The 9,473-nt window shown below is 38.6% G+C and overlaps 1 pseudogene; it reads right to left on the reverse strand.

The window, feature by feature from the left end:
• Positions 1-238: 238 nt before the first annotated feature.
• On the reverse strand, positions 239-1,111 carry LOC109439711 (pirin pseudogene; annotated as a pseudogene).
• Positions 1,112-9,473: the final 8,362 nt, after the last annotated feature.

The following is a 9,473-nucleotide window of genomic DNA, read 5'->3' on the forward strand; positions in this document are numbered from 1 at the left end:
CTCAGCCACCATCTTCTTGCTAGCCCCCATTTTCTGCTAGCGTAGCCACAGCAGTTATATTAGTGGCCAATGATTGCTCACTGGTTACAGCTGACGGCCAACTAGCCACAGCTGATGGCCATCCAATCACAGTTGATGGCCATTGACTACCTGAGCCAGCAACTTTCTATGTGAGGCTGAGAGCCTGGAAACTGCTTTCTGGGGGCTCTGTCCCCACAACTTCCTCTTGTGCTCTTCACTAGTTTCCAACCTTTGAATTCCAGGTTTTGACTCTTTCAAACCCATTTTTTGCATTTCTGAAATCAAGAATGGCCAGAAAAATCTCTTCATTGGTGTTCATCACAAATGGACCATGTTAGACAACTGGTTCTCTTAATGGCTCCCGAGCAATCAGGACGAAATGGCTTCTCTCAGGGTCTTTGTTCTCCACCTGGATGCTGTCACCTTCCCCCAGCACTGCTGTGTGATGAGGTTCTATTTTTTGTTGTGCATCATCAGGCCCAATATACACATTTCCAGATATGGTATAAATGAAGCTTGTCCACCCTTTAGGAACAGGCTGGGAATGCTTTGCTCCTTGGTCCAATTTGAAATCTAAGTATAAAGTTGGTGTGCCAGTGTAAATCTTGGACTTTATACCCAGGGCTTCTCCAGAAATGACAGCAAATGGCACACCATCCTTACTGGGTTTAGGGATTTCTTTACTTTTCAGTTCCTGGTACCGAGGCTTCACCATCTTCTCTGAGCTCCTCAAATTAATCCATAGTTGCAGGCCATGGGTTGGCTCCTCTGAGCATGGCATCTCAGCGTGCAGAATGCCCCGGCCCGTGGTCATCCACTGCAGCTCTCCTGGGTTCAACTGACCAAAGGGTCTACAGAAGTCTTCATGGGTCATGCTGCCCCCTCCCAGGAGGTAAGATACTATTTCAAAACCTTGATGTGGGTGATCAGGAAATGTGCCTGGTCTACCACCTTTAAATTCATCGAACAGTAAAAATGGATCCAGATTTTTTAACTTGGGTCTGCCAATGCTTCCGCGTACCTGTGTTCTAACCCCTTCTGACTGCTCCTGGCTGAGCACCGAGAGTGTAGCCTTCTTGGAGGACACCATGTCAGTCGCAAGATTGTTCTGATGGTGAGGCAGCGGCAGGGGCGGCTGGAGCCTGTGAGGCAGTCTGCAGCAGTGACTTCTGAATCCTGTTATATCTGTAACTTGCAATGCAATTTTGGGTAAGCATGTCTCCTTTCTGAGCCTCAGTTTCCCTGAGATTGGATTCAATCTTCTAAAGGCCCCTCTAGCTCAAATATTTTGTGATACTCATCACTATCATTATATACAACAATTTATTTTTTGACATTTATATTTCCACCTGCAGACAGGGTCTAGAAATAACCAAATATGTAAGAGATCATCTCTACCCTTAAGCCCCCAAAGTGCACCTGAGATTGGAGTGGGGCTTCTTAGTGGTACCTTGTATCTAATAATAATAATACTCATAATAGTAACTGAAACAATAATAATAGCAGCTGGAAGTAGCACCCTTAGTCTTCCCTCTAATTTATCCTTGGAAACACAGCCCTGTGTAGAAGCCACCTTTGGGAGGGTACACATAAGTGTAGAAATATTAGAACATGAGAGTGAGATCCAGTGTATCCACTATGCTCCAGGCACTATTCAAATATCTTAGACATAGCAATGAATAAAAGAGACAAAGTCCCTATCTTCATGGAATTTACATTCCAGTGGGGGAAGACTGACAATAGATAAGAAAGCAGATGAACAAGATAATCATGACAAGTCTCATTGTGACATGTCTCATCATGACAAGTGCTATGAAGGAAATATAATAGATTAAAGTTATAAAGAGACTGAGATGTGTGTAGCTCATTAGACTGGATGAGCTAGGCCTCTCTGGCAAGGTGATATTTGGGTTGAGACCTAAATAATTAGAAGGAGACAACCAAGTAAAAGTCAGGGGCAGGGAGAGGACTACCAGGCAATGGGAAGTGCAAGTGTAAAGGCCCTGAGACAGAAACAAGTTTGGAGTGTTCAAGAAACAGAAAGAGGGCCAGGATAGGGACAGAATGTAATAAGCAAGGAGAAAACTGGTTTGAGATAGTTCTACTCATTTTGAAAGTGTAAAAACGATAACAAAAATAGGCCCTTACTGGTGTACAGCATCTTACAATCCCCCAAGTGCTTTCTTAATCATTACTTCAACTTTTGATAACAGCTACTTTCCCAGGTATATAAAGTTATCCCCATTTTACTGACTAGTCAAGTGAGACTTGAAAATGTGAAAGTGACATGCTTTTGTTCACACAGTCAGGATTTATCAAAATACTGAATTGTTTTGTTTTGCTTTGCTTTCTTTACCAATATTCTTTTTCACTATATACTGCTACATGCCTCTACTGAACTGCTTATAGTGTTGCAGAAATTTTTACCCCTAAGCCTGACCAACTAACAGGCAGATGGGGCTGGAAGCAAGGCATAAAGCACAGCCATACATTTCTGCATTGGCTGAGTGGGCCTTTTGTGTATGCTGGGGCGCCCAACCCCTATTGGTCTCAGTGGTCCTTAAAACTACAGGTAAGACACTGGCCACCAGTACAGGTGAGGGAAATTGGCTGAACAATATGTAGTTATAGATTCAGGCAGCATCCAGTGATGCTGTCTGAAGAAGGCAGTGTGCTTGGCAGGGAGCCTGTCTCATCAACAGCATATCATTTCAAATAACTTTAAAGACATAATTCGTATTCTTCGCACAAGAGATCACCAAACAACCATCTGCCCATCATCTTCCCTTAGCTGATAAATGAAGATTTAAACAAGTTATTTTTTTGTGTTTCTGCATTTTGGAAAGGCAATGCTTACCAAACTTATATTGGGAACACCTTCCCTGTCTCACACTGCTAATCTTCTCTTTGTTTAATGAAAAAAACAACAACAACAACAAAAAACCATTAGTCTTTGCTGTCAGAAAACCAAGGATTTTGGTTCTCTCTCTGCTCCTTGCTCCCTATATAAGCTCAGACAAGTCACTGAGCATCTCTGAATCTTTTTCTTCAGCAATAAGATGGGCATAATAATCCCTGTCTGGCTTTGCTCAAAGGATGAATGTGAGGCTCATATACATTTATATGTAGGGAAACAATATTTGATAATAAGGCATTGTTATCATTGTGCATTCACACCATTGGTTAGCATCTGTCTAATGCTTGCACCCTCTCAGCTTCGTGACAATTGACACCAAAGAAATACAAAGGATTATTAGAAAATACTATGAACAATTATATGCCAACATATTGGACAATCTGGAAGAAATGCATAAATTCCTAGGAACACACGATCTTTCAAGACTGAATCAGGAAGAAGCTGAAAATATGAACAGACTGATTGCTACAAACAAAATAAAGTCAGTAATCAAAAAACTCCCAACAAACAAAAGTCTTGGACTGGATGGCATCACAGGTGAATTTTATTAAACATTCAAAGAAGAATTAACACCTATCCTTCTCAAACTATTCCAAAAAATTCAAGAGAAGGTAGGCTCCCAAGTTCATTTTACAAGGCTACCAAAAATGAGAGAGAGAGAGAGAGAGAGAGAGAGAGAGAGAGAGAGAGAGAGAGAGAGAAAATTATAAGTCAATATCCCTGATGAACACAGATGCAAGAATCTTCAACAAATAGTAGAAAGCTGAATTCAGCAATACATTAAAAACACCAAACACTATAATGAAGTGGGATTTATTCCTGGGATACAAAGTTGGTTCAATATCCACAAATCAATTGACATGATATACCACATAAATAAAATAAAAATCATGTGTTCATATCAATAGATGCAGAAAAATGTTTGACAAAATCTAGTATCCATTTATGATAACAATGAAAATAAAGAGAACATATCTCAACATAATAAAGGACACATGCGATAAACCCACAGCTAACATCACACTCAGAAGGGAAAAACTAAAAGTGTTTCCTTAAAATTAGGAACAAGACAAGGATGTCCACTTTGATCACCATTCTTCAACATAGTATTAGAAGTTCTAGTCACAGCAATTAGAAAAGAAATAAAAGGCATCAAAAAATGGAAAGGAAAAAGTAAAACCATCATTATTTGCAGATGACATGATATTATATATAGAGAACCCAAAGATCCCATCAAAAAACTATTAGAACTGATAAATGAAATCAGTATTGCAGCAGGACACAAAATTAATATTTAGAAATTGGTTGCATATTTATAAAACAATAACGAACAATCAGAAAGAGAAATTAAAAAACAAGTCTGTTTATCATTGCATCAGAAACATAAAATACCTAGAAATAAATTTAACCAAGGAGGTAAAAGACCTGTACTGAGAAAATTATAAGATATTGAAGAAAAAATTTAAAGAAGATACAAATAAATTGAAGCATATACTGCGCTCTTGGATAGGAAGAATTAACATCATTAAAATGTCCATATTTCTCAAAGCAATCTATAAATTCAATGCTATCCCAATCAAAATACCAATGGCATTTTTCATAGAACTAGAACAAATAATCCTAATATTTATATGGAACCACAAAATACTCTGAATAGCCCCAGCAATCTTGAAAAGAACAAAGTTGGAGGTATTACACTACTTGATATCAAATTATACTATAAGGCTATAGTAATCAAAATAGCATGATACTGGCATAAAAACATAGACATAGATCAATAGAACAGAATAGAGAGCCGAGAAATAAACTCATGCCTATATGGTCATTTAATCTATGATAAAGAATGCAATAATATACAATAGGGCAAAGATAGTATCCTCAATAAAAAATAAAAATCATATGATTATATCGATAGATGCTGAAAAAACATTGGACAAAATACAACATACATTTGCAATTAAAACACTTAATAAAATGGGTATAGAAGGAAAGTACCTCAACAAAATAAGGCCATATATAACAAACCTTCAGCTAATATCATACTAAATGGTGAAAACCTGAAAGCTTTTCCTCTAAAATCACGGAAAGGACAGGGATTCACCATTGTCACCAGTGTAATTCGACATAATAACGGGAGTCCCAGCCACACCAAGCAGAAAAGAGAAAGAAATAAAAGTCATCCAAATTGGTAATAAAGGAGTTTAATTGTCACTTTTTGCTGATAACATGATTCTTTATATAGAAAACCCAAAGGACTCCATCAAAATGCTATTAGAAATAACAAACAAAGATGTCATCAAAATGGCGGTATGAGGTGAGCCTCTATAAAGCTCCCCTGGAATTTACAACTAATCGAACAAAAACAACTTCACAAAGGACTCCCTGCACAGCAGACAGGCAAGACGAAGAGACCCACTACTGAATTCACCTGAAGGTGGGCGAATTGCACGAGCAGGGGAGGAGGGAAGGGAGAAGTGAGGAGACAGAGTCGCGTGGGCCCAAGATTTGGACCTAGCTCAGTGCTCGGACTTCGCTGCATCCTGGAACTAACGCAGCTGCGGGAGAGGGAAGAACTCGGACTGCTAGGGCTCTGCTTATGGTCCACAGGGCTGAGGGGGCAGCATATAACACGGCTGAACCCAATGCTCACAGCAGAGACCTCAGAGAAAAGACTGAGGGAAGAAGGCTGAAAATGGTGGTTTAAGGACTCACTCCCTAGCAGAGAATGGAGGCCTTAGGCAGTGAGATTAGCCACCCCCTCCCATCCCTCCCAGAGCTTGCCCTGCCCCCACTTGCCCAGTGCTAGAAGTGGAACAGTAGCAGTGTCAGATAAAAAGAACAGAATATTTGCTGTTCTGAGAACTGTAGACCACAGACACAGATTCTCAGCACAACTAGTTCTGACAAAGGGGAGGGAGCTGTGGAAGCAGGACCCACTGTGGTGATGGTCGCCGACATTGCTCTGGGCCACTTCTCACAATTCATCCCTCCCATGGCTCCACCTATCTGGGCGGATCCCTGCCGGAGTAAACAGAACTGCTGAAACACACGGGCTCTGAATCCGGTGCAGGAAGAGCTTTGGAACTTCAAAAGTTCTCCACATACCTACATGGAAACTGTGCCCTGTGACCCAGGCAAACTATTAACAGAGAAGCCCATCTCCCAGGGAATCCCCCATTGTGTGAGAAGCTGGAATAATGCAAAGAAAACATAGCACTACCGTGTGAGAGAGAAAAAAAGGCTGCAGTAGGAGCGATAATAAAACATTCTAACAACAAGTCATGGAAAACAAAAGAAAGACCTCTTCCTATCAACCTGTTGCAGAAAACACTCCTGTAGTTGTCTAGGAAGAGAAATAATAAATCAGTAATTGCCATGAATAACCACGTCAACAAGACAGCTCAGAAAGAAAGTGAAAAGTCTCCAGAAAAGGAACATAAAGATATGGAAATATGTGACTTAAATGACAGAGAATTCAAGATTACAGTTCTGAAAAAACTCAATGAGATGCAAGAAAACACAGAAAGGCAGTTTAATGAACTCAGAAACACAATCAAAGAACAATATGAGCATTTTATGAAAGAGATTGAAATTTTAAAAAAGAATCATATAGAATTTCTGGAGATTAAGAACTCAATAGAAGAAATCAAGAATGAAATAACCTCCTCAAAATTACGAATAGAATTACCATACGACCCAGCAATCCATCTCCTGGGTATCTAACCAAAAAATCTGAAAACATTTATACATAAAGACACATGTGCTCCAATGTTCATTGCACTTTTGTTTATGGGGGCCAAGACATGGAAACAACCAAAATGTCCTTCAATAGATGAATGGATAAAGAAGTTGTGGTATATATACGCAATGGAATACTATTTGGCGGTAAGAAAAGATGACATAGGAACATTTGTGACAACATGGATGGATCTTGAGAGTATACTGCTAAGTGAAATAAGTCAGAGAGAAAAAGCAGAGAACCATATGATTTCACTGATATGTGGTATATAAACCAAAAACAACCAAAGACCAAGACAAAAAAATGAGGAACAAAAACTCATAGACACAGACAATAGTTTAGTGGTTGCCAGAGGGTAACGGGGGCGGGGAGTGGGGGGTGGGAGATGAGGGGAAGGGGGATTGAATATATGGTGATGGAAGGAGAACTGACTCTGGGTGATGAACACACAATGGCATTTATAGATGATGTAATACAGAATTGTACACCTGAAATCTATGTAATTTTACTACCAATTGTCACCCCAATAAATTTAATAAAATAAAATTAAAAAACAAACAAACAAACAAACAAAAACCTCATAGACACAGACAATAGTTTAGTGATTACCACAGGGTAAGGGAGGTGGAGGGTGGGAGATGAGGGTAAGGGGGATCAAATATACGGTGATGGAAGGAGAACTTACTCTGGGTGGTGAACACGCAATGGGATTTATAGATGATGTAATACAGAATTGTACACCTGAAATCTATGTGATTTTACTAACAATTGTCACCCTAGTAAATTGAAAAATAACAAAATTACCAGCCTAGGTAGCAGAGTCGACCAGATGGAGGAAAGAATCAGTGACATCGAAGACAGAAACCTGGAAATTACACAGATGGTAGAAAAAAGAGACTTGAGACTTAAAAGAAATCAAAGAAATCTACAAGAACTTTCTGACTCCATCAGAAAGAACAATATAAGAATAATGGGCATACCAGAAGGAGAAGAAAGGGAGAAGGGAACAGAGAATGTATTCAAACAAATTGTTGATGAGAACTTCCCAAACTTGTGGACAGAACTGGATCCTCGATTCCAAGAAGCAAATAGAACACCTAATTAACTCAATCCCAACAGGCCTTCTCCAAGGCACATTGTATTGAAGCTGTCTAAAATCAACGGCAAAGAAAATATTCTCAAGGCAGCCAGGGAAAAGAAGACGGTAACCTACAACGGAAACCCCGTTAGATTATCATCAGATTTTTCAGCAGAAACTCTACAAGCCAGGAGGGAATGGAACCAAATATTCAAATTATTGAAAGAGAGAAACCATGAGCCAAGAATAATATATCCAGCAAAGATATCCTTTAGATATTAAGGAGGAACAAAGACATACAGAAGCTGAGGGAATTTTCTAATACATGACCTGCACTACAAGAAATACTAAAGGACACTATTTGACATTCATCAACAGGGACAATTTGTGGCAACCAAAACATAAAAAGGGATTGAGTCTTACTACATTGAAATCTTTTATTTTGTCAACTGAGAACTGTATGTCTAGTAGATACAAGAAAAATAAGTGAAAATTTGAATATTAAGGTGAGCTTTATAAAGAATTTTCACAAAAAAAAAAAGGGGGGGGGGAGAGTAAAGGCCTGAACCAGAATATGGAAATGGAGAAAGTAAGCGTGCTGGAGAAAATGGAATACTCTAAATATCAAACTTTCTTTTACATAAACTTAAGGGTAACCACTCAAAAAAAATCCAGAACTGAAATATATACTGTAATAAAAGAAGAAACAGAGGGAAACATCATAGAATACCACCACACAGAAATAATAGACAACAACAAAAAGGCAAAGAAACAATGGAGATACAGCCTTACGAGAAAACTAAAGATAGAATGACAGGAAATCCTGACATATCAATAATCACCCTAAATGTAAATGGACTGAACTCACCAATAAAAAGGTACACAGTAGCAGATTGGATCAAAAAACTAAACCCAGCCATATGCTGTCTCCAAGAGACACATCTCAGCTACCTGGACAAGCATAAACTCAAAGTGAAAGGGTAGAAATTGACACTCCAAGCAAATGGTACCCAGAGAAAATCAGGTGTAGTCATAATGATATCAGACGATACAGATTTCAGGGTAAAAATATAACAAGAGACAAAGATGGACATTTCATAATGGTAAGGGAGACTATACATCAGGAAGACATAACAGTCATCAATATTTATGCCCCCATTGAGGGAGCACCGAAATATACCAAGCAACTACTAAAAGAAATAAACGGAGAAATTGACCAAAACACAGTTATACTAGGGGACTTAAATACATCATTGACAGCTATGGATAGATCATCCAAACAGAAAATAAATAAGGAAATAGCAGCCCTAAATGATACATTAGATGAAATGGACATAATTGACATTTATAGAGCACTTCGTCCTAAAACATCAGACTATACATTCTTTTCTAGTGTACATGGAACATTCTGATGGATAGATCAAATATTGGGTCATAAAATTAGCCTCAGCAAATTTAAGAAGATTGAAATCATACCAAACATATTCTCGGACTACAAGGCTTTGAAATTGGATATCAACTGCAAAAAGAAAGCAGGAAAAAACACAAATACATGGAGATTAAACAACATAATTTTAAAGAACGACTGTGTCAAAGAAGAAATTAGAGGAGAGATCAAAAGATACATAGAAATAAATGACAATGAAAATACATCCTACCAAAATGTTTGGGATGCAGCAAAAGCAGTTTTAAGAGGGAAATTTATCTCATTACAGGCC

The sequence above is a fragment of the Rhinolophus sinicus genome, chromosome 18 (genome assembly GCF_057876585.1).
Source record: "Rhinolophus sinicus isolate RSI-liver-muscle chromosome 18, RSI-T2T, whole genome shotgun sequence".
NCBI classification, from domain to species: Eukaryota; Metazoa; Chordata; class Mammalia; order Chiroptera; family Rhinolophidae; genus Rhinolophus; species Rhinolophus sinicus.